The sequence below is a fragment of the Peromyscus maniculatus genome, chromosome 10 (assembly GCF_049852395.1).
Source record: "Peromyscus maniculatus bairdii isolate BWxNUB_F1_BW_parent chromosome 10, HU_Pman_BW_mat_3.1, whole genome shotgun sequence".
Lineage (NCBI taxonomy): Eukaryota > Metazoa > Chordata > Mammalia > Rodentia > Cricetidae > Peromyscus > Peromyscus maniculatus.
In genome coordinates this window covers 53,916,214-53,943,438 of record NC_134861.1, presented here as the reverse complement: position 1 = coordinate 53,943,438, position 27,225 = coordinate 53,916,214, and the positions used below count along the sequence as shown (strand labels likewise).

At 36.2% G+C, this 27,225-nt stretch overlaps 1 protein-coding gene and 1 long non-coding RNA gene across 13 annotated transcripts in view; one reads left to right on the top strand and one right to left on the bottom strand.

Moving 5' to 3' along the window:
* Pcdh7 (protocadherin 7) overlaps positions 1-27,225 on the bottom strand; it is a 420,558-nt gene that overhangs the window by 235,738 nt on the left and 157,595 nt on the right. The window lies entirely within an intron of this gene.
* Positions 16,574-23,037, top strand: LOC107402994 (uncharacterized). 2 transcript variants are annotated; one of them, XR_006076497.2, is made up of 4 exons: positions 16,574-16,714; positions 16,872-16,985; positions 19,865-19,985; positions 22,390-23,037. It is a non-coding gene; the product is annotated as an uncharacterized LOC107402994 (long non-coding RNA). The 2 variants fall into 2 exon arrangements; XR_006076496.2 differs by lacking the exon at positions 22,390-23,037 and adding an exon at positions 20,466-22,250.

Below are 27,225 nucleotides of genomic sequence, written 5' to 3'. Positions count from 1 at the left end.
TACAGTCAGATGGGAGCTCTAAGCAGAGATACAGAGAGAAGGGAGGAGTCAAGAGAGATGCCAGGCTGCCTGAGGAGCAACAAGATGCCAGCAGACTGGTAACACCACTGCCATGTGGCAACATATAGATTAATAGGAATGAGTTAAATTAAGAAGAGTTAGGTAGCCATAAGCGGAAGCATAGGCCATACAGTTTGTAATATAAGCATCTGAGTATAAGGAGCTATAGCCCATACCTGTATGGGCTGGATGGGACTGGATAAACTTAAGGCTATATTTTGGGGCCTGATGAGTTGGCAAGAGTTTCCATATAAAACCTAAGAGAACTTAATAAGAGATTCTAAAATGGAGCCAAAACCAGCTTCCTACTTCAGGTCTCATGCAGAACTTCAGTATAGAGACACATGCTCTGGGCACAGTGAGCTTCAGCGGCAACATGGCAGACTCCCACAGTCTCTGACTGGCCAGGCGTACATGATACAAAGAGGCTTCTCCCAGCAGATGCCTATGGGCCTGGGAGCACAGCCATGCATGGGTTTAAAAACACAGACATAGACTTTATACTGCTTCCCAGAATTGGGGAGGTAAGTGTTACTCATAGTACTTGCGCCATGTTGAAAAGCAGAATGAGGCAGAGCCAGCACCCAGGGCTGCTGCTGCTTTTATCCTAGCCATGAAGCTTCACAGTTTAAAATTTCTTCTGGTCAAAAATGACTACAGATACACAACAGGACAGGTCCAGATGGGAAAAAATGCTTTAAACAGTTTGCAATGTGTATAAAAAGGTACTTAGGCTTGAGAGAGAAAATAGAAAGGATATAGTCCTAAAAATAAGTCTTAAAAAATAAAATACATAAAAAATGTAATAAACTACGTAAAGATGGAAATTACACAAAGAATCTGGATTATGTTGTCTTTGGGATTTTTAACTGGACAGAGACATTTGATTGTAAAGGCTGCTGAATTAAACCAATATATAGACTTTACAGATGTCTTGAATTCAGAATTTGGATCTGAGGATATGTTGCTTTGGAAAGGAGGCTATGCTTTTGTTTCCACGGGAAGCAAGAGGCTGCAGATTTGTTCTAGGCTAAGATGGATCAGATTTGATCAAGAGAGACCTCCTAAACCTTGACAGATGGTATCTATCAACAAACATTATAGCTAGTCTTCCCAGAACTTGACCATTATCTCAAATTTTCTCAGGAACCCCAAAGATTACTGGACCCCCAATCAGCACGAAGTAGCCTAGAACACTATACCCACAATCCCTGAAAATGGATTATGGATGTTTGTTTTTGTTTAGGAGCTTGGTTATAAATTATTATTGGTCATCATCAATCTCTTTCTAAAAAAAGAAAAGAGGGTATGATATAGAAATGTCTGATATAAAAATGATAGGATAAAAGGGTAGATTATTGAATCTACTTTTAAACAGCAACAACTTGTTTGAAATATTTTACATTGCTATGGATTTTGGTTTATTGATTTAAAGTTAATTTTGTTATACTGTATGTATACTTCTACTCTTGTTTAGCATATTATGTTTATGCCACTCTTAAAATTGTAATGTATAATTAAGAAATACAGATTAATAATTAATCATCTATGATAATTAAACTTATAGTCATGTTAGTTAGGTTTTCTAGATATACATAGGTATATTTTAATTAGGTAGATAATCTTCAAACACTTCAAAGACCTATAGAACATAGCATTTAAAATGTTTTAAGAACTTAGACTTTCCTGGACAATGAGACACATCCGCTCCTAGCAGCACTAATCTACTTCAAAGAAGATGATGGGAAGTGAAGAAACCCATTAATGGAGTTTGCTTTCTTTGTGGCAAAAGTTAATCATTGGGCTAAAAGAAGTGCCCTTGCCTTGCCTGCTTGACAGGATGTTGTAGAAACTGGACATACAGGACCCATAGGAAAATGACTACTAAATTACGCCACAACAAGGAGAGATGGTCCTTCAGGTTCATGCTTCACAGAGGAGACTGCCAGACATTCCGTAAGACACAGGGAGAAGTGACTGAGAACTCTAGGTCTGTAGGCTGAAGATGGATGCCCCAACATTACAGAGGAACATTGGATGACTGTCCATGTAGCCAGATGTCTCTGTCATTTCTAGAATTGTGGAAGTTGCTTGCCATGCACTTTCTATTTACTCAGGAATATTATATCCTTGTAGAGTCTTTGGTGTAGTTGAAGACTAGACAGTTATAATTTTCATTGGTTATGATAAAAGGTAAATTAGATATGAAACTTTAGACCCACAAATATAGAATATATAATAGAATATTTTCTTTAAACTTGTCAAATACAAGTAGAATAGCTATTGTAACTGTAATTCTTGCTTGATAACTGTTCAATTATATGTAATTTTACTATGTTAAAGTTAAAACCGTCCTTTTTGATTAGACAGAAAAGGGAAAATGCTGTGGGATATCTTTCTGTATATTGTGAATATGTGTTGCTCCCATTGGCTAATAAATAAAGCTGTATTGGCCTATGGCAGGGCAGGATGGAGCCAGGCAGGAAAAACCCAAGATAGTGAGAGGAGAAAGGAGAGTGGGAGAAGACATTAAACTTCAGTCCAAGGAACAACACATAATGGGACGCAGGTAAAGCCACAGAACACGTGGCAATACATAGATTAATAGTTATGGATTGAGTTAAGTTATAAGAGCTAGCTAGCAAGAATGCTGACACATTGGCCATACAATTTGTAAGTAAAATGTGTGTTTACTTAGGACCAAGCTGCTGCAGGATGTGGGTGGGAGAGATTCATCCTGACAATGGGTTGGGCAGGATCAGAGAAACTTCCAGCTATACATAACAGCCAAGTGTTCTATTTTGGAACAGTACCTTAAAACTCTCCTTCAAGTTTTTTAAAGATCCCAGAGATCAAGTCTACATCAAGCCAATCCCCTGACCAAAAAAAAAAAAAAAAAAAAAAAAAAAAAAAAAAAAAAAAAGAATGACAGAAAAAGAAAGGAAAAAGAAAAGCCATCAAATGCAATCTATGACCATTTATTTCCTTCAAGCTTTTTCTCTTGAGGCTACATTTATGGTTACAAACTAAGGGCATGTTAACTCAATTTGACTGACCTCTATTCTTTAATGTTTATTTATCCTATGGCAAATTGGAAAATTTAGCTTCCCAAATTTCTTATTAGGATTTCACAACAAAGTGTACCCTTCAGGTAAAAGGAGGTACTATGTCCGGTGTACATCAGAGATACATGAGTAAGACAGACCACTAAAAGTCTGAAATCAGCTTATTAACCAGGCTGTGAAGATGTGATCCATTGTTACTAAAGAATCAAATGCATTGTATCAAATGATTTCTCCAAACTACCCAGGAGCACTCTTATTACCATTCCCAGGATATTACTACAGAAAGGTAAATTAAATCACTTTTATTTGTCTACAGTATTGACCAATGTGATTTATTACAGCTAGATAAACATCTATGTATGTTTACAATTCATTTTACCTGATTATCATTATTATCTACCATCATGATCAAAATTATCAATTTACACAGCTTTGGTTAAGGAAAGTTTGAAAACTTAGAGTTCTAGCCATGTTTTAAAAGTCTGCAACTAAGAGAAATATATTCAACCAATGTCTACACCAAATGCCTTCATTTTATTTCTATTAAAGTGTTAAAGTAATTATCTTATACCAAGTATTAAAGGACATCAATATGCAGATTAACAAGGATTTTATATCAGGATTCCCTAAGTTAACCTTCTATCGATGTTTTTGAATAAGTGCAAAAATCCCAAGTTTCTTGTTTATGACTAAGTATACTACTACACTCAGGATATTGTTGATTGAATGAAGCAATAAATGAGAGAGGTTTTTTTTTTTTAAATCTCACATTTTCAAGGTTCTTTAAATATTTGTATTATCATTGAAAGAGGAGTTTGTGAGGCAATTTGCTGGTGTGAAAAAGGCTCCTAGGGGGCAGGTAAGAAGTGAGAATTGTTTGGCTAACATTTCAAAAGTGTGCTGGTTTCTGTGTATGTGAAAAATTGTGTGTAAATTGCAAAAAAAAATCACATTCTTCTAGTAAAAGTCATATATTACGTCAAAATTATGGTTCAATTAGCTGTTTTCAGAGACACAGTAAATATTCTGAAAAAGTACATCCTTCTTTAAATCTTTATCAGATTTTCCACTCCTTCATTAAAATTTTCCACACAATTAGTCTAAATTAGTGTGGTTTTACTATACCTAATTTGTCAAATTACTCATCATATGTAAAACTAAAAGGAAAAGAAAAACCAATCATTTCTTGTGCCAGAGATAAAGTTTTCTTTTTATGTTTAAAGTGCAAGGTAATTTATACATTTATAGAGTTTATTTTTCTCATTCATGGTGACTGAGAGCTTTAAAGGGGGAAAAATATTACAGAACAGTGTCAGCCAGCTCAGCATTTGAGTAACATCCGAAATCAACAACAACTAAGCTGCATTGGAACTGATAAAAATTTCAAACAAATGTCCTTTTAAATTTCATTTGCTTTCCAATATCACAGTAAGAATAATTTGCCTGTTCAAATCCATATACCTAAATTGCAATAAATACTCTCTCAAAATTTACAGTCCAAAATGCAAATATAAAGAGATTTAGTCAGAAGTCTTTCACAATATAAATGAAAAGAAAATAAACATGTCATCAAAATAATAAGCTATGTTATGTGTTCAGAATGAAGCAATACCTGTTGAAACTCCTTATTATACACTGAGAATCGCTCTTGCTTATCAGAGTGGATGGAGTGCTCTGAATGCCTGTGCTATGAGACCTAGAGTTCCATAATTCATGAACAGATGAATCATTTTGAGTGAGTGGGAAAATAAAGTATTGATAGTGTTTCCAATCATTGCCATATTGAATTGACAGACTAGCCACATCCATCCTTGATGGCATCGTTTCTTTGAGTGTGCTTGCTCTTGTTTAGACTGTTTTATCGTATAAATTATGATGAATAAGACGGCAGGAAAAGAGAATCTGCATCAAACTAGTTTAGAGCCAATACTCAAGGATACTTGCTTCAATATTTCTACATCTTTAGATGTGCTTGGAAAAGAAGGGAGATATCCCACATCATAGAATGCTCCAAGGAAACAAACAAACAAACAAAAACAAACAAAAAACCCACACAACTGCTCAAACTTTGCTATAGGTTAGCTAACAACAGACAGGTTGCTCTGATTCTGAATAGAAGCAAAATGAATAAGGGCAAGTAAGGTTTATAGAGGTACAACAGTTTGAAGTTTGTGAAACAGATACCATTAGGGAAAATCTAGCTGTAATCTAAACCACATTAGAAGCATATCAGATATTATCATCATTTGCCTGCTCATAGACTCTTTTAATCTGATTTTTAAAATATTTCACCTGAATTAACTTGAAATATTTTTATTTTACTAATTGAAATTATGTTATAGAACACCAAAGATGTACATATAAGACTGTAAAATAAATATAGCAATTATCTCCTGGTTATTTATGCATGTCTTGCTGACAGATCTAGAAGGTTCTTCAGAAGTCTAGAGTCTTTATACCCTTCAATATTATTAGTATCAGATGGGTGCTTCTTATTTTCATAAATGTTTTAATGTTCCTATTGAAATTTTGTTATCTTAGTGAGAAACAAAAATGTCTGTATCATTACTCATTTGGCCACAGTAAAAGGTGAAGCTGACATTAGATATATTACTAAAATTGAAATTAAAAAAATAAAAACTATAACTTTTTAGTAAAGAGAAATTTGGGGTTATTTGTCTTTGGTTTTGGGTTTTTTTTTTTTTTTTTTTTTTTTTTTTTTTTTTTTTTTAGTTATTTGAGGCAAGGTGTCTCTGTATAGCCCAGTCTGTCCTAGAACTCGATATGTAGACCAGGCTGGCCTTTAACTCAGAGATCCACCTGCGTCTGCCTCCTAAGTACTGAGATTAAAGATGTGTACCACCACTACCCAGCAAGTAACTAAACACACAATAAAATGACAGAGGATTATACATAGCTTTTCTCTTGATGAATTTTTTTTTCAGAGATGTTGACTAACATTGGGCACTGAAGCATACAAAGTGCAGGCACTGGTTCTGAGTCTCTCTACTCCTGGAGTTGCTTTTTCTTCTCACAATGTCCCAAAATTCACATTCAAAATATAAGTATTTGTTTCATGACGTATTCCTTACAAGAGATACTTACAACTGAAACATCTCTTACTTGGTTAAGCTTTGAGATTGTGACAGCAAAAGTTAGTTCTTATTTTGCCAAATTTAACCGATGGTCTCAGTTTAGCCATTACCCTACTCTCATCTCCTGAGTTTCCCCAGAAACTACAGAACTAGGAAGACTATGCTGTAATTCACTAGTATGCGCTTTGCTACACATAAAGGGGAAAAGTTCTCCTAACATTTCTGTACTTGATAGCACTTTAAAGCAGCAGATACGTTCTTTAGGATAGATCTTTGCTCCAGAATGAAGGTATCTGGTGTAAAGAAATATTCACACTGCCTTAGCTAGTTCTATGTAAACCCTATGCCTTCTTCTTTACTTTCTTTTTTATAATTTTTAAAAATAAATTATTTACTTCTTATATGATTGTTGTTTTGCCTATAAGTGTGTTTGTATAAGAGTATTAGATTCCCTGCAAATGGAGTTACAGACAGTTGTGAGCTGTCATGAGGGTACTGGGAATTAAACCCGGATCCTCTGGATTAGCAGCCATGTTCTTAACAGCTGAGCCATCTCTCCAGCCCCTGAAGGCTTTCTTTTAAACGTGATTATTTTCATGCAAGATTAATGTTCCAACAGAAATCATGTTTCAGAACCAAAATAAAATATCTCATACAATAAATAATTTGCGATCAGATACGATGAAGAATATTGAAAGGTTTTGTTTTATTTCTCCAGGGACAGTTAGGAATCTGTCTAGCACCTTGAGCAATAACCTAAAGAAGTGTGAATGGCTATCACCATCAATAATCTCTCTCTATCCCACTGATTGCACAAACCTGTAGTGAACATTATCACTCTACAGGATATTAATCTAACATATTAAAGCATGGTGAATTATGCACACTGTTGTCAAATTATACTGAGAAAACAGTACTTTAAGTAACAGAATAAACCATACACATACATTATTTAAGCAAAATTTACTCCTTATTTCACCCACAAATGAGATTATAATTTCTGGAAGCAGAGGCAAAAGATTCTTTGTTAGTTACTAACATTCAACAAAATGAACCTTACCACCAGGAAACTGAAACATTCAAATCACACATATAGCAAGTCAGATTTCTACAGGATTATTATTTCACACACCTGCAGACCAGAAAAGGAGCTGAATGGCTGAATTCACAGCTCAACTTGAAGAAAACTATACACCAACTGAGAAACAAAAGCAATTTGCCAATTCTATAGACATATAATACAATGAATAGCAGCATACTGAATAGTTAACCATTCTGTGAAATTTATTACACCCCTGCTGTGGGATGGTCTGTATGTCAAATTGCTCTGATTGGTCAATAAATAAAACACTGATTGGCCAGTGGCTAGGCAGGAAGTATAGGCAGGACTAACAGAGAAGATAAAAGAAAGAATAGGAAGTGGGGGGGGTAGGGACGGGACACTGCCAGCCACTGCCATGACAAGCAGCATGTGAAGATGCCGGTAAGCCACAAGCCACATGGCAAGGTATAGATTTATAGAAATGGATTAATTTAAGCTATAAGAACAGTTAGCAAGAAGCCTGCCATGGCCATACAGTTTGTAAGCAATATAAGTCTCTGTGTTCACCTGGTTGGGTCTGAGAGACTGTGGGACTGTTAGGCGACAGAGATTTGTCCTGACTGTGGTCAAGATAGGAAAACTCTAGCTACACACCCACAAAGTGATTCTCTCTCCATTGCTCCCTCCCTCCTCACCTCCTCATTATTCTGTCTGTCTGTCTCTCTGTGGAGGTCTCTTTATCTCTGTCTCTATGTCTCTCACACACACAAACAGAGAGAGAGAGAGAGAGAGAGAGAGAGAGAGAGAGAGAGAGAGAGAGATTTCCACTCCCAGAAACAAATTTATTGTTAACATTTTGGAAAATTAAAATATGCTACAAGTGAACCTACCACTAGCATTGCTTGGAAATTTTAAAATTATTTAAGAACTGGATGCTGATAATTTTGAGAATATATAGACTGTGATAGATAATACATAGAGTAAAAGAAGAATATAAGTTTTTCCTAACAATGCTTATCTTCAAAAGGTGACTGTACAACATTCCTAGAACTCTTTAAACAATGATGATCTCACTTCACTGTAATAGTCAAATTATAGGCAGAAACAAAGAGTATGTCTGTTTTCTTTGTAGAGTGGAAGATGTCTTGGTAAGTATGAAGTGATACATTGCTGGAAGGGGTCAGTTATACTATTTAATTAACAGGTGTTGAGTGTCCTAATTCATAACAGCATCTGCCAATCTGGCTTCTCCAATTCAGGAAACAATACAATTATGTAGACCCTCTGTGCTGTTTCCTGTGTGCATAACTTTTGATACTAAAGGCATGAGAAATTTCATATTAACACTTAGAATATGATTATTCAGTTCACATTGTGCTGTTCACTTATGAATGCCAGATTATTTGGATCCATCAAAGTAAAGCGACTAAAATTTTATCATTTTTAACAGATCTGTGCAGAATAATTTGTAATTAATAAAGTTCTCCTTGGAATTTTGTTTAATAATGAGAGTTCTGCTTTGTTATCATTATATTTCAGATTCTAGTTCACTGAGAAATATTATAGTAAGTTTAGTATCGTTCCAGTTATTTCTGGAAAGATTGTATGTGGTATTTTTCTTCTCAATACTCTTCCTTTTTATATACATCCATCCATGGATAGTTTATAGAATCTTTTTGTGCAGTCTATTTTATAAACAGTAAATATTTTCTGCCAATCTTTTCCCATATTTTTCATTGATAACATACTTAAATTAATATAAAATTACTATATTCAACATTCATATTTTTGGTACACTTTCCTTTTTTCTGTCTATTTTATGTAAAATTGATGTCAGTTTTCAACAGTTGTATAGACCATTTTCCACTTAAACTGAGTAGAAGTCTGACTTGTTACATATAAAATGATAGTCCTCTCTCATGATGCTTCCTGGCATAATGATACCCCAAACTCTCTGGAGTGTACAATCCCAACACATAAAAGAAAAGAAAAAAGAAAAAACAACAGCAGCAGCAACAACAATAACAAAAAGCAGCCAATCAAAGACTAAATGAAAAAAGTCAGATTCAACTAGTTTATTGGAACATACAATTAATTAGGAGATTTTTATTGCTAAGCAAATGCCTTTTAGCTATTTGCTTCCCTTCCTTAATGCAGTTTATTATAGCTGCTGTTCTTTGTACAGTTAAATGAAAGAGAGAGAGAGAGAGAGAGAGAGAGAGAGAGAGAGAGAGAGAGAGAGAGAGAATTAGAATGCGCCAGGCAGTATCAGTCCCCCATTAGGAAGAAGAGAAAGCCTTTAAGGGTAACAAGATCCTGACCAACATCCAGTTAATCCACATAACTAGGAGCCCCACAAATTATACATGTAGTAAATACTCTTAGGGTTTGATAACATCAGGAGTACTGTTTCTCTACAGCACTGAATATTGAGTAAAGCAGAGACAGAATTTATGGCATCAGAATCAAATCTCCCCATAGACAAGCAACATATTCAGTCAATTTAATTAAGTGCTGACTCTGATTCACTGGAGGTTGTAAACAGTCACTAGACCTCCAAGGTGTGACATCCCTTTGCTGGACCATGATATTAAACCAAAGTAATTCTCTCGATCAACAGACAGGAACTCATAGACAACTAAAAATGACAGCTGATAACAATAGGCCTCCTTGATAGGGAACCAAAGAAAGAGAAACACAGAGAGCTAGAAAGCATACATTGTGTAAATACAGTAGCTTTTATTTTTCATCAGGCATTTACACAGTATCTCCTGTAGTCCTATTACCAGCTTTCAGAACTTCTCTTCACCATGTTGCTTTGTTATGTTTAGTAAAAGAGAGGCTCCCCATTCAACTGTGTTAACATGGCGACTGTAAAGATACATTCCACAGTTTGGGGATATTAGTTTCTTCATTCATATATTATTAAAACACTGCTGATGTCACATGTTATGGATCATGGTAAGATTTTAAGTATAGTCATAAAAATAATAGAATTTTTCTCCCAAAACATGTTTGTATGAATCACTTCTACATAATTATCCTATTTTTTACTACCTAACCTTGAAAACTATTAACATAAACTAGCAATTTGAACTTCAATAATGCCCCTCAAAAGAGTGATCTCTTTCAAAACACTATACAGTCTGACAGAAATACAATAACATATGTTTTAGTTTAAGTGTTCAAAATGTTCAAATCTCAGAAATCGATATTGACTATATAATTGATGTAATGGGTGGCTGTTTGAGCCATGCCTTAAAGCACCACACCGAATGAGGCAGCTGTAACTGTTACACCTGCCTATGACCTTGAGGTACCTGACCCTGGAGCTTGGCCACCAGAGACCCTTAAGACCTTGGATGGTATGCAGGGCTCTTTCTTAGCTACCTCGTGGTTTGGATGCTGAGATCTTGGGCCAAGCCTTTCAGTGTAGGACATAGCTCAGCTTTCCCAGACCCTACAATAAATCTGCCGTGGTTGTGAGTTTACTCCCAAATAAATTCCTTTGATCATTAAGCTGATTCTGTGGGTTGCTAGTGCTGTGGATATTGTTCTATATAAATAAAACACTGGTGGCCAGTGACGAGGCAAGAAGTAGGTGGGACAAGGAGAGAGGAGAATTCTGGGAAGCGGAAGGCTGGGGGAGAGACACTGCAGTCACCGCCAGGACAAGCAGCATGTGAAGATGCTGGGAAGCCACCAGCCACGTGGCAAGGTATAGATTTATAAAAATGGGTTAATTTAAGATAAAAGAACAGTTAGCAAGAAGCCTGCCACGGCCATACAGTTTATAAGTGATATAAGCGTCTGAGTGATTATTTCATATGTGGATTGTGGGACTGCGGGGCTTGGGGAACCTGGAGAGAAGCCCTCCAGCAACATGCTAGTGATTTAATCACATTTTATAAGAGCTAGCTAGTAAGAAGCCTGAGCCATAGGTCATATAATTTGCAATTAATATTGAGCCTCTGGGTGATTATTTTATAAGTGGCTGCAGGACTGAGGGGCTGGGCAGGACCTGAGAAAACTTATGGTTACAAGTCATGAAGAAAAATAATAAATGATGAGATCTTAACCAATTCTGTATTTTGTGCATGTGCTTGCTTGTGGTGTGAGTGTGTCTGTTCTCATGTTTAGGGTACATATGGGCAGGTGCATTACATGTGTGTGCATGTGGAGCCTGAAGGTTGGTGTTCTGTCTTTTCTTCCACTGTTCTCCATTACATTCCCTGAGGTAGTGTCTGTCAACAAACCCAGGGAAAAAGACCCAGAGACCTCCTTTCTGTTCTTCCCTAGAGCCAGAATTATAGGTGGGCTCAACTGTCCACTAGGCTGCTGGAGATCTAAACTACGGTCTTCATGCTTGAACTGCAAATGCTTTGTACACAATCCACAGTTCCATCTTTAAACTGGCCCATAAAACACAATGCATTATAAGTAATATACAACTATAAGGTATTTATATTAAGCACACAATTGAAAGTACCTAAAGTGTATAAGACAATTATCTATTTGTTCAGCTTTAGAATACTTCAAATTAAATTAATGAGAATTGCTTTAAATGAAAATCAGATACACTGGACGCATAAATTATAACTTAGACCGTGATTTTCATGTCTATATTTTTGAAAAGATATTGGTCAGAAGCAAATATTTCCATAAAGTTTTTTTTAATAATGACTGAACTGTATAATCTAAATCACCACAAGTAAATGACATGCATATATCACTTCAAAGGCTTAATGGGGTTTCCATAGATGCACATGCCAATTTGACTGACAACCTTGTATATGTTATTGCACTCATCCTGTTGTCCTGAAACCATTAATCTACATATTTATCTACACAATGAAACTGCTTATTTCTTAAATTGGTGCTGATTTATGTCTCTAGTGCCCAGTCTGATGTTGTTATGTTCTAAGAGAACTTCACCAGATGCTAAATCTGCCGGCATCTCGCTATAGGCTTCCCATACACAAAAAGTGGGAGACACAAATTTCTGTGCCATACAAGCCTCTGAAGTTATGCCATGTTGTTCCAGTGACAGGAGGACAGCAGTCCTATGACATTTGCTAAGTTCACAACAAATTTTGAAAAAAAAAATTAAACTGCATTCTTATTTACACCATTGAACATCACTATGTGTGTCTTTTTGTTGTTTAATTTCTGAACTTTGTATGTTATAGTCTAAGATAAATTTGATAAAGCTCCTAAATATCAGCTTTCCTGATGAAAAAAAATCAGTAGTGAAATATATGGCCTTTATATATGCCAAAGAATATTCAACTAACCTTTCCAAGCATTCCGTTATTTTCAAACAAGAGCACATAAGTTTCCTTAAAGCTCCTCTGTTTTCTAGCTCAGAATTCTACCAGTTTATTGAGTAGTTATAAAATAATGTCTAGTAAATTTTCAAGCTTGTTTTGCAATGGAAAATTTCAGTCATATGGTAAATTCCACAAAGTAGTGCATGTTCTAATGGACACATTTGTCTTGTCTCCACAGGTATTATTCCAAGAACCATCTGTTCTATTTTTCCCATCTTTCCCAGTGGCCAGGAAGTGAATCCCAGATATCTTCTCACTCCATCCATACTCTACCATCTATCTGAATAACACAGAGTTCTGGAACTGAGTCACATTTTTTTTTTTACTCAGTTCACAATAATTCTTTTTAAATACCCATTATTTGTATTTTCAATTGTTTCCAATCTACATATAAATTTTGCTCTATGTTTTTTTAAAATAGGACCTAAATTTTCTACACGCTGCCAATTTATTATAATGCATCCTTAATGTATAGATTTTTCTCTCTACCTCACTTGTTTTTTGCATTACAGTTCATTTTTGTTGAACAACAGAATTTTCTTTTTTTCTATTTCACCTATAGAATTATCTCTCAAACTGAATTTTATTGATTAATTATTGTAGCTAAGTATAACATGACTCTCATATTTACAGGCTTATCACATTCAGCATATATGTGTTGTTATTGTATTTTATTAAACCACCTCACAGAGAATAATGATAGCATTCGAATTTTGAAATTATGATGGAATTATTTATATAGATCCATTTATAAAAGGCCCAATATTACTCCTGTTATAAAATTCTGAATACTATCATGTAGAGCAAGAGTACAGGTCCAATTTCAAATGTGTAGTATTCTGACATAGAAATCTTTCCACATAAAAGTGACTATGCACACTTTGTGATTTACAGCATCCTTGAACTAAACATAAAATTAACAAAATTATCTTTGGTCAAATTGCATTCACATGAATTTAACATTATTAGAGGGAAAAAGAGATACTAGAGAATACAACGGATATGTCTTCTTGTGCATTTAATGAAGGCCTTTGGGAAAACATGACATTCTGTAGACAACAAATATGTGTTTACCTTGCTGTGGCCTTAAATTGTATTAGACACTTCACACTGTAGTTCAGTGTATTAGACAGCATAATAACCATTTATTGAGTGCCTACTGTATTTCAGTGTTGTGGATCTTAGGATGTAAAGACAAGCTTGATAATCCTTCAGCATAATACAGAAGAAAAAATACACACACAGTTTCTGCTTCAACTAATTGTGATGAAAGTATGCTTATAAAAAAACTTAGCACTAAGAATTCATATTGAAAGAGACAATAGCTATTTCAAGAAATCCAATATTTGTATCACCAACAGAGAATCATTATTTAGTCATAGCTACTTTAGCAGTCCACTGTTTTATTTACTAAGTGTAAGACTGCCTTGTTCATAGCTCACACACACAAAGAAAGAGGAGGAGAAACAAGATGGAGGGAGAGAGAAAAAGAGAGAAATTTATATTTCAAAAGAAATACTCTAGACAGAGATTGAAAAACTAAAAGATAGTCTATCCTTTCAAGATGCTTTTTATATGATTTGTGTTAGGCATTCCATACTGATGATTTTCTTAATTCATCCAAAACACATACCACAACTACATTGCTGTAGATGAGAAAATAGTTTTAGTCACTTGTCTGATTTTTTTTCACGCTGATAAGCAGCAAAACAAAAGGTGAAACTGAGTCAACCTGAGTGCAGTGGCACACTACCTGCTTATCAACATGTATATGTGAGAAACAGGAAAACACCTGAAAACCATGTCATTTGAACAGGAGTCAAATTGCTTTAGCTTTAATGCTGTATCCCCATCAGTGTGTGCAGAACTCCTTGTCTCTTTCCATACATGAAATGTGAATAGTTTCAACACTCATTGCATACAGACATCAACAGCATTCATGGAAAGTGGACAGTGTAGTTACTACTTTTACTCCGTGTATGCATATCATTATAGTATTAAGAAGTTAACAGAGAGGAAGTATACCAGTACCTAGCATAGGACAATATGTCTAATGGACAATATTAAATAAAATAGAATATGAGATGCTTTGAAAAATCCTTCCCCCTATGGAAATAAAAGCAACAAAATAGGAAAGACAAATGGGACAGATTTGTCAATAAAGACTAAGAAATACTAGTTCTTCTCACAGTTATTTGCTAAGCCTCCTTTAAAAAGGAGGAATGCCCCATTTTAAACTCAGTAAAACTATGGTCATGCTCATTATTAGAGAACTGTAAGGAAATTCTAAGACTGTGAGAAAGATAATTAGTGTCTGTAAGGAAATGACAACGCCAAGAAATTTGGAAACAATATGTCACTGACAATGTTGCTTTTAGTTTATTAGTGTGTTTCATTCTTTCAGCCATAATCATTTAGAATGGCATGAAATAATTTTAGTAGACAATATCACTATTAAAAAGAAAATACAAAATATCAAAACATAAAATATCAGAGCATATCCAATGAAGTCCAAGCTAATGCAAGACAAATGTCCACCTGTCTATTCATTGTCATGGAAATAGTTCTCAATATCCAGAGGACTCAAAAAGTATGAGAAACACACAGTACCATGTCACCTTCCTCACACTGGTGTGATAAGCAAATACACTGAGGTCCTAAATTCCAAATCCATGACTCAATAATTGCTTAGGCCTACAGCTACTCTAAAAGTATTTCAAGGAAAAAGGAAATATCCTGCATATGGATGGAGAATGGATGGAAGATTTTACATCTTTTATTTGAGTGCATATCCCCAGGAAGTACCTGAGCAATGTTGTTTGGTTATGCTACCACTAACAAGCTGAGTGGGTACATCAATTAAATTTTATGTGCCTTGCTTTTTTTCCACCATGAAAGAGCAGATAACAATTCATTCTTACTAATTACCTCCATGAGACTCTGAGACATTTAGAAAAGTCAGTGTAGTGAAATAGAGAAATGTTCCTGAGAAAGGTGTATATATGTGTGCAAGTACACACACTCGATAAGAAAATTCACTGTCTAAAAAGATAAAATAAAATGGCCTACTGACAGATAACAAGGGAAAATATTTTCTACAATATAAGACAAAGAACAGTTCCTTGACATTAAGGCATATGGGATACCTCTGTTTTCTAGACTGGATTTGTGGGCAATAAGAGACTCCAGTGATAAAATGGAAACTATAAAACACTTGAGACGTGAGTTAAAGTTAGCACAGATATAAGATTACTGGGAATGCTGGGTAAGTGTCTACTAACCTTTGGCATGAGTTCATGTTCCAGTAATCACAGCTATTGCTAAGGCAGTGACTTCCATAAGTAAAAATTGTGTTTTTTTTAATCTTCTTTCAGCTCTTCAAAAGGTAAGGCATGCAATGAAATATTTATTTTCCCATGTGCCTAAATTTCAGAGAGGGGAACTTCCCCAGGTCTATATTTTATTTATTTGGCCACCTGGTACATAGAAGACAGGTTTCTAGTTAACATATCCAAAAACAATTAGGAAACTGTTCCCATCATTATTGGCCCAGGTTTATAGCACCCCGATGGAGATGTTCCTCTATTTGATGGCCTTTCAAGGTACCCCTCAGCTTTGGTGGCAGTTATATGACTAATGTTAAAGAACTGTTATTTAAATATGGTCTCTAATTTTATATTCGTTTTCTTATCATGAAAGTCAATAACGAAGTAGTACAAATGGGAAAATGCTGTAGATTTAGGAAAGGGCCCCGAACTTCAGCCCTACCAACTGAAAGGCTATTACTAAGGGTTGATTTCAAACAACACGGCCAAAAGTTGTGAAGGTGAAAGCGGCAAGTCAGATGAATGAAGATTCAATTTTAGCCAATTTTAACTTAATATGAGAGCAGCAGATGGTGTGACTTATTGAAAGCACTTTTCAATTTTCTGGGAAAAGTAATTTCTTAAATGAAAGGACTCCTTTAGGCACACAAACACCACATTCCAAAGCCGTTAAGAGACCTAACTGCAGTCACAGAGCCAGAAATGGTGGTGGAGGATGGCTAGAAATGAACAAAATGGTTCCTAATGCTGGCTAGAGTTGACACAAATTCCTCAGTGACCTCTGGTTATTGTAACTGTGAGTGGGTTTTTTTTGTTTTTGTTTTTGTTTCTTTTCTTCATGCTGTGCTTAGATGTGGGTAGCTGTTCCTTTGGATTACCAGGACTCATCCTTCTTGTGGTAAGAAAACAGATAGTTGGCAAGTGAAGTCATTCTTCTCTCCTCTTTGTTCCAGGAATGATATGCTAAGCACACTGTTATCCAGGTCAGTAACTGCACCTACAACCCAACTAGCTCTTGTCTGCATTGTTACTTGCAGGCCATTGGTTGTGACTGAGAAGAAAAAAAGGTCTGTTATTTCTTCCCCTACCTTACTCAAACAATCTGATTCAGGGGCAATTTGTAGAGAGAATACCAATGAAAAATGCTTGCCCTAAAAGTTTGAGGACCTGAGTTTACCAGCACCCACAGAAGATCCGGCTGTGGTGGCAGAGGTTTTTAATCGAAGCACTGAGGAGAGGCATGGAGGCTGGCAAACTCTGGAGGAACTAGCCAAGCTCCAACAAAATGCCAAGCGTTTCCAAGCTGAAATGCCAAGCTCCAGGTTCAGTGAAATGCCCTGCTTCAAGAAATACGGCTAAAAATGACTGAGGAAGGCACATGACATTTATCTCTGATCTTTAGACATGCACTCAGGGATGTGAACTTGAGCACTCGTGAACTTGTACCAATACATGACACACACACAGAGAGGGAGGGGAGGGAGAGAAAGAGGTGCATATACAAAAATTCGGGAAGGATGTATGGCTCAATTAGAGCTAATCTGATCATGTTGGGATTAAAAACATGTACATTTGAATTTAGGGAGACCACTGAAGATCCCTGACAGCAAAACCAACACAAACTAGAGACAGGAGAACTGGTGTTTGAGACCATGTTTGATGTTGACCACAGACTGGACATGAAATATTCCTCAAAGCTCGTGAATTTTTACCACTTTATCCCCAGCTAGCAGCTCTGTTTTGATGGCTGTGGAGCTTACAAACAGTAGGGACTCTCTGGAGGAAGGAAGTTGCTAATGAGCAGGCCTTGAGGATAATAGCCCGCCCAACGTTAGTCTAATAAGTTTTCTGCTTCCTGGTAATGAACATGTGAGAAGGTGACAGCAAGTTCCCATTGCCAGTGACCCACTAAACACCAGCTTCACAAGAGTGACACATTAAATTCCCTTAAACTGAATCAGAATAAAGTTCTCCTCCATTAACAATAACTGTCAGGTGTTTTGTGACAGTAACTACAACAATAACAAATAGGGATATCTTCATTTAAGTCCCCAATTCAATCACACCAGCAACAAGACAGCCTCTGAACACACAGTGAAGCACTTGGTTCAATTTACTGCTGCACTCTCCTTGTTTACTTCATGTGAGTTCACGTCTACTTCTTATCTTTGTTACTGAATATCACTCTTGTTAATAAAAGAGGAAATTATTGACCTGCATTTTGCCAAAAAGGTACAGCTATAAAATGAGGTTTCATATAAATTAAATATCTAGGATACTGCAGTAGTTACTAGTAGGTAGACATTTCTTTCCTGTCCACCAGTTCCAAAATAACCAACTCAGAGGCTGAATATGAATTATAGATGATCAGCCAACAGCTCAGTCTTGTTACTAGCTAACTCTTACACTTAAATTAACCCATAATTCTTATCTATGCTTAGCCCCATGGCTTGGTATCTTTTCGCAGTATGACACTCTCATCTTGCTTTTCTGTGTTTGTGATGACTCTTTGGCTCTGCCCTTTCTCTTCCCAGAATTCCCCTAGTCTGGCTCTCAACCTCAATCTCTTACTGCCCAGCTATCAGCCAATCAGCTTTATACTAGTCAATGAGAGTAATATATATTCATAGTGTACAAAAAGTTCAACAGCATTTCCCCCTTTTTGTCTAAATTAAAAAAGAAAAATTTTAACTTTAACATAGTAAATTGCATATAGTAAAAATGTTATTAGGTAAGAATTACAGTTACAATATCTAGTCTGTTTGTGTTTGACAAAATTAGAGAAAATACTAACAAGCCTGGGCTACCTATGGCCAATCAGGTTTTTACTAGCCAATGAGAGTAATACATAATTCATAGTGTATAAAAAGATTGTTCCACAGCAACTTGTCTTACTGTTGTGATAAAACTCCCTCACAAAAACACAGAAACAATTTACTTTTATAGTCCACCATGGTGTGAGAAGGTGAGGCAACTTCTCCCATTGCATCCACAGGAATAAAGATGAGGGAAATCAATACTGGTGTCCACGTTACTTTTTCAATGTTCTCCAGCAAGTTGGCTCTTCCTTTTTCACTTAGCTGAATCTAGGTAACCCCTAACATTCAGATACATAGGCCAATTAAATCAAGGTAGTCCCTCACAGATATTCCCTGGAAGTTTATCTCCTATATGATTCCACATCCTATCAAGCTGACAATCAATTCTAACCATCACAAATATCAAGGGAAAAAAAAAAACGGAAAGAAGATGCCAACAGCATAAGACTGATGCTTCTATATTTGTTTTGCTTGCCGCAAGCTGTATGACACACAGGAGATGATTCCTCACCCAATAAAGAACTATAATAGGAATTTGGTGCAAAGGTATAGAGTGATGCTAATACCGATCACAGTGTTTGCCACTGATTCACAACTATGACAACTCTGTGCCATATAACAAATTATACGTAGTCTACATGTGCTTTAAATCTGGGCAATGAAATTGTGCTTAGTCAGACTATTTTAATTAAGGAATTTATATTGAAAATAGCTTTGCAACATAAACTTTCTACAGAGAGCATGGAAACTGAGTTTTGTTTTGTTTTGTTTTTCTGTAGTTCCCTTTTCCACTGACACATCTTAACCCTTAGAGGAAAAGTGTGGACTGGCTGGCTTCATTCACTGTATATTTTATGGCAGCTAGTTAAACCTCCTGAACTTTTTTGATTATTCCTAGGTATTGCATTTCTCCAATACTTTAAAATTGATTGTAATTGTAAAACACCTAAGAGGCATTCCATTACATATTCTACACATCATTGTAACATACTGATAAAAATAGGAGTTTCCAAGCATTAGATACTGAAATAGAAATTATTAGTGGGGTGTAGGGTATCTGTTTGCCACTGAAATTGTATGAAAAAATATTTCAAAAACATGTTATCTAAGTGTTTTCTTTTTTCCAGGGACATATTCCTAACTTTAATCAAATCATCAATGAAGTCTATAATCCAAAATGTGACATCAGATTAGAAGAAGAAAGGAAATTCTGTTTTTTAAATAGAAAATCAAGATGGAAATGATGATGTATGTTTGTATATAATTTCTACTTCCTTTTTCTTGTGAAAAACTACCTTCAGTATGAAGCCAACATTTGCAGGTGGCAGAATCATGAGTATATAAATATAACCAGGACATAATCTGTTCAATATTGCATGTCATCTTGACAATGATTGCTTTATTGTTATTGGTCAGGTTTCTTGCCAAAAAAAAGTATAATTCAAATTAAGAATCAAATGCAAAAACCATATCTCCATGATGCCACAATTAGACTCAGTACAGACACACTCAAGCCTAAAAGGTGAATTTATGTACTTTCAAAGACACTGCCGTTTAAGTGGTAATATCTCAGAGCCTAGGAGAGAAATTTTACCAAAATCCTCAGGTACGGCTCATTTGATCACAGTTCTAAATATAAAAAATGTCTAATATAGATATGTTTCCCTTATTGCATTTTTGGTTATGTCTCACCTGAAAAATAGCCATTCTTACTGTTTCCATGCCTAGAAATCAGATTCAGGTCACAGTTTCATCCATGTTTGACTGACAAACTAAAAAAAGGAGTAAACAAATGGGAAAGAAGGAAAGAAAGAAAAGAAGAGGAAGGAATGAAACGTGAGAAAAAACAGAAGAAAAGGGAAAGACAGGAAGAAACAAAACTTTAGGAGTTTTTATTCTAACTACAAGTTTGAGGAGAAACCATGTGGTTTTAGCCTTTACTTCTTTTAAAAACTACTTAATAACACTTAGCATTCACTTTTGCTGGATACTGTTAAACTACATATTTTTGATATTTTTCACTCTGTAGATATATTAACTAAGGATCTTGTTTGACAAAAATTTCAAATGATCACAAAACCATAGCAGATAAGCCAAACAGAAAATACATTGAAGTTTCAAGGTCTGTTTTCTTAGCAATCAGCATATGTCTCTCTTCTTTTAGCCATGAAGAGATAGAAAGTCCTTTCAGGCCATATTATAACAGTTTGGATAAAAGCCACTGGCTATATGTTTCCTTTCTCTTTCTACCCTTCTCTTGATCTCTAGAGTCCAAGAAACCCCACAAAGATTACATCTTCCAAACTTCCTTCAACTGGATAAATCTACTTGACTGTGTGAGCAACAAAACACGGGTCAAAGTGATACAGTTTCTAATGGTCCAAAGCTAGCTCCTCTATCTTTCACTCATGTGGGAGAGTTAGCAGGACATGAATAGGTGGAAAAGCAGAAACAGACTCCATGAGATGGTGATTTTGTGTTTGCAGACAAAGTGGGGTAGGATGGGGGGTATCTACAAAGGAACAACCAGAAAAAGGGAAGGACCCCTGAGAACTATAAAACACCCAATTGAGAGTCCATTTAGGAAAAGCTGACACTGAGAAGGGAGGGGTAGAGGGTGAGGGATCTATCTGCCTATCAGACAGGCTTGTTCCTGACTTTCTTTTATTTCAAGCTGTATTACCATTTTATTTTTATTACACACGGGGAATGTTGCCCTAGGCAGGTCTTTCTTTGACAGCTACAAATTCTTCTTCTTACTACACAACTCTTGCTAATCAATACAAGAAGAGTTGGCAACGTAATTTCTTTTCTGGAAGATTCTTTCTACTCCTTGACATTTTTCACATCTCTTCCCTAATTATTTCTGATTTTGACACCAGATAGAGAGTGCCTGTCCTTCTTAACAGGAAGCCATGCTTCACACATGGGTCTGACTTTTGCTTGGCCTTGGTCTGTCAAGCTTTCTGCTCCATCTCCAGTACTAATCCTGTCATGGTCTCTAGACAGCAATCTCTATACTAACTTTGTCTGTTTATCCTAAGTAGTCTTTCCTGTTCCTTTACTATCCCTCCAACAGAACACTTCATGTGCGTTTCATAATACCCCCCAATTGCTGCTAAGAAGACTTTGGGTGAACAAAAAATAGTTTGAAAACATTAGCATGTTTGTACCTATCAGTAATGTTGCAGAATATATTATAAATTATACATCAGAGATAAGTGACTCAAGTTATGTGCCTAAGTAAAACTTGTTCTCTCGGGTTTCAAGCATTTTAAGCCCCAAATTCCAATGAATATACCTCATAATTTGCATATAATACAAATATACAGCACTTCAGCACAATATCCTTCCAAGTGTGTTACATGCAGTGGAAGTATCTACAGTATTTTCATACATCATCACTGAAACATTTTTGGATCTTAAATATAAAAAGGTAATAGGAACAGTTTTTCTTCATTTTTCACATCTTATGTATATTAAGCCCAAAATAAATATATATTGAATATTTCACATACTTGAAATGTTTACTGCAACGTTGCCTATAAATAATTTCTATTTTGATGCATTCTCCTATTCACTTGATGGGAAAGACAAGAATATCTACACTATAGATTGATGTTAATGCATTTGCAATCTGCTACTGATTCAGGTTGATGAATGTCGGTGGCTAGGATGAAGAAGAGGAAATATGCTGATTTGGATTTTCTAAGACTGACTAATCCTTCACAGATATCACAGGAACACCATCAGTACCTAGAAATGTCAGAGGCATACTTAGCTAGAGGTAGCACATGCTTTTTCAAGAGCATCTGAACGTCAGAAGCTACTTACATAACTAACAGCACAAGAATGAAAAAGCTGTGAAAATTATTCACACGTCCTAATTCAATAACAGGGTAAATGTCTAGCTGTCACCAGGACTATGAGACTTCTCAGTAAGTTTTTTTCTGAATGAATACATGGTGTGCCTACGTGTAGAAGGTATCTACAAATTAACCATATTTACTTCTGTAACTAAAAACCTTGGGCTAAGCACTAACAAAGCAAACGGGGATGAAATGACTAAATGCCTTCCACATGGTTCTCAGCAAAACATGTGTGTCCAAGTTTGAGAACTATTTGCCTGTCTAGGTAGGAGAAACAGATGTGTTAATGTAGAGAGACAGAGCAGAATACTCTCAGAAAAGGAGTGAAAAAGAAAAACAACTTTGGTGTTCTTCCAATTGTGACACAAAGAGAATTTGTGACTTGAACTGTTGCTTAGCCTCTCCATTCTCTCCTCCCTGGCTTGAAAGAGGTGAGTTTCTCCATAGTTCTGTTAGCGATTAAATCAAGCTGCCCTAGATCTTAATGTTGAAGTTTTAAATGCTCAGAACCTCTGAGTGTGACCTTATTTGGAAGGCCTCTGTAGAGGTAACAGAATTAGAGTGAGCTCATTAGGGTGGGCTCTAATCCAGTATAAATTATGTCCTTCTTAAAAGGGAAAAATCTAGACACAGAGATATGCCTACAGGAACAGTGCCAGGTGAACTGGAAGGAGCTTAGACTTGCCAAGGAGGGAGGGCCAGGGCAGCTTGTTCCTCACAGCCATCAGAAGGAATCAGCCATGAGAACGCCTTAATTTTGGACTTGTCACCTCCAGAGCCAAGACAATAAATTTCTGTGGTTACAACCATTTAGGTTTTTTTTGTTTGTTTGTTTGTTTGTTTGTTTTTTTGTACCTTGAAATAGCAGCCCTAATGAATTAATAGTCTCAGGGGTCCTTGTGTAAAGGGGATTTAGAGGGACTAGAGGTTAGAGAGTCTTTAAAAAAAACATACATGTTGGGAATAGGGAAATAAATGGGAGTAGGTAGAAGTTCTTGTATAGTGTACCAAATGTAAGAGCGACCGTGAACACATATATATTCAAAAGCTACAGTCGAATTAATAATAAACCAAAGCCCCAACAACTGTGATGACTAAATGAGTTCAATGCGACCAAGATGGCCAAATGGTCTCTGCTACAGAAGAACAGGGAGAGAAACTTTAAGTGCATACGGTAAAAGCATGAGGTTCTGGGTTTGATCACTACCACTCACCTAAAAAGTTTAGTGGTGCTAGCCTGACTAATCTCACTGCTGGAAAGCAAAATTGAGAGGAATCCCAGTGCCCACTGGACAGTAACCTTGCTGAACTTATGTCCCCAAAGTCCTAGTAGACTATGTCTCCAAAACTAAGGAGGATGGGTCCGGAGGTATGACACACACATGTATGCACATATGTACATGTACTACTCTCACACACACAAATTTTAACTTATAAGTAAAATAAAAACAGTGATACATGTGATTTTCCAAATTTACTATTTTAAAAGAGTGAGCCATTTCTTGCTGAGAGCTTACAAATTCAGGTAAGCTTATACAGACTTTTGTTGTTTCTCTTGAAATAATATCTCAAATATTTAAAAAAAATTCACTAGGCTGACCAGGTATGGCCACCAGTAATAATTTCTACTTGCCTGTAATGTCAGCATTAGGTAAATTGAGACAGGAGGATCGAGAGTTCAAGACTAACCTAGCCTACAAATTCAGACAATACTTCCATAAACCAACTGAAGACACAAAACTACATCAAGCCACATATTTATGGATTTTCAGTAACTCAAATAAGCATCAAGTGGCATGTGTGCTGGAAACATGTGACATATCACACATAACATTCAATATACAATTGTGTGCACATATGTGTGGAAGTCAGGGGTCACCATCAGGTGTTTTCCTCCATCGCTCTGCACCGTGCTCTTTGAGAATTTTCAGTGAACTTGACAAATGAGCTCCAGAGTTCTACATGTCTCCACTTCTCCAGCCCCAACCATTTATATGGGTGCTGGAGATCAAACCCTGCTCATCAGGCTTGCTTGGCAGGTACTTTTCTCACTGAGCTATCTCTGCAGTCCCAAGAGTTCTCATTATTTACACACATATTTCAAGGCAAATTTATATTTCTAAGTAACATCAACAAATGTAGACATCTTGGTTAACAGAGAAGTCCTCTGATTTACTAGTCTAATCCAAGTTCGAGATTTCTATCTGGCATCATTATTTATTTCTAATAAGATACAAAAGCTTCTGGCTTTTGTTAAGTTAGTACACGTAAGAAAATACAGTTACTGAAGACGTTTTCATCTTTTATATATCCTTGAAAACGTCTGTTATACATAAAAATACAATTACCCATCTTCACATATTTGATAATGGGAAAGACTTTAAATAGTGTCCACGTTGTTGATAAAACAGCTGAATTTTTATAACAAAGACAGAACTGTAACTACATTTGCCTTCAATTTCCAATCATTATACGTATGGACACCTTTTGCTTAGTACAGCTGGAGCATACAAGAGTTGCTCTAACAGTTTGATACCTTTGCTCGCTGCATGTGAGGATGAATAGTGTAAAGGATGAAAAAAAAGAACCATTTTTCCATCCTAATCTCACTAATAATAGAAAATGGTCAGTACTTAGTCATGAATATGACTGCCCATTTGGCCCACACTTTGACATAAATTCAACAAAAATAAAATTCAATAATATAGCCTATTGCTGAGTAACAAGGGATGTCAATTATAAAAATAATGTGTAATACCTGTCCTTAACATTTCCTGAGTGCTGAGTAAGTGTCGGGCAATGGTCTAATTGCATGACATGTATTAATCCACTGGAAGGTCAGAAGCAAGCTAAAATGTAGGCACTGTTATTATCTCAATTTTAATGATGAAGAAAATGAAGCATGCAATACAAAAGAATTTGCCCAAGATCAAACATACACAAATAGCCAGAATCCTCACTCATGGTACTGCACTGCTCCTGTGAAGGAATGCTTCCACAGACAACTAAATCTGAACCAGTACTGTGAGCTGTGGACTGTGAGCATGATTTATGGGCATTGTCTCTATTTCATTAATGAGAGACTGTTAACTTACAGAGGGTAAGCCACTCATGATCACAGCCACTCAGCAATGGCCGGGAACCTGAATTTATGTTTGTCTGAGCTCAGTACTGGGGTTCATTTCATCAAGTTCACATCCAGGTTATAATGAAGCACAGTCTAACACAGCCATGCAAATATTAGAGTCCACAGGCCAAAGTCAATAAAGCAAATGGAGTTCAATGAAATCCACTCTTAGTGGAACAGGGACATTTCTTTCCTATTGTCTATGTTTGCTTGCACGCTACAGTGAAAAAGATGAGGAATTGTGAAAATGACTACATAGTCCAAAAATTCAAAATTACTATCTGGAACTTTATCAAAAGATGTCAGCTAAGCCCTGGTCAACATCTGGAAATATTTTTTTTAATTTCAATATAATTATAATTGTCATGTCTTGGATTTATTCTATAACTAGACAAATACTTGCCAAAGAAATAAAAAGGGAAACAGAAGATCTCAGTTTTTCTGTCCTGGGTAGAATCTTGTCTTCCACAATGATATGACATGATAAAGTCTTAAACCTGGCTGCCTAGCAACATGACCTTATTTAAAAAACTATTAAAAGTAAGCAAGCTAAACAGAGATTGTTAATGTGGCCCTTCGTTCAGTGTAACTAGAATTCTTTTTTTTTTTTTTTTTTTTTTTTTTTTTTTTTTTTTTTTTTTTTTTTGGTTTTTCGAGACAGGGTTTCTCTGTGTAGCTTTGCGCCTTTCCTGGAGCTCACTTGGTAGCCCAGGCTGGCCTCGAACTCACAGAGATCCGCCTGGCTCTGCCTCCCGAGTGCTGGGATTAAAGGCGTGCGCCACCAACGCCCGGCTAGAATTCTTATAAAAGATGAAAACAGTAGATAAAGTCAAAGGCACAGTGCCAGGGAGACAGTTTGGTGGCAGAGTGTACACTTAGGCTTTGTGAGGCCCTGGGTTAAATTCCCAGCACTAAAATAAAAAGTCAAGGACACAATTTTAAAAAAAAAGGTTATGTAAGATTTTAGAGAGACATGGAGGGATATAGTTGCAGTCAAGATGTACTCAGCAAACTTGGGAAAGAATGCCACCAAGACTCAGAGGGGTCTTGGTCATGCCCATGCTGCAATTTCATTTTCTACTCTTAAGAACCTTAAAGACACTCATTTCCACTTTCTACAGCCTATCTTGTTGTAGTTGTCTATATTAGAATTAAAAAAATAATAATATCACTCAGTCATGGACAGTGTGGAGGCTGAGGTGAGAACTAAGCTATTTCTTTTGAATGGTGTCCCAAAGAATGTCAGATAACCACCAAAAGAATTGGGTTTTGTTAGTATTTGGAGACATATAATCGGAAAGTTTCTGTGCTGCCAGAAACTATAGTTTCTTGTTTTTACTGGGTTCTTTTTTTTTGGAGGGGGGGGGTTGTTTTGTTTTGTTTGTTTGTTTGTTTGTTTGTTTTTGTCACAGCAGCATGACTAGTACTTACCAATCCAACATCACTGGAAGCAAGCTGGCCAGAGCAATGGTGGATCTTGTGCAGGCTGGAT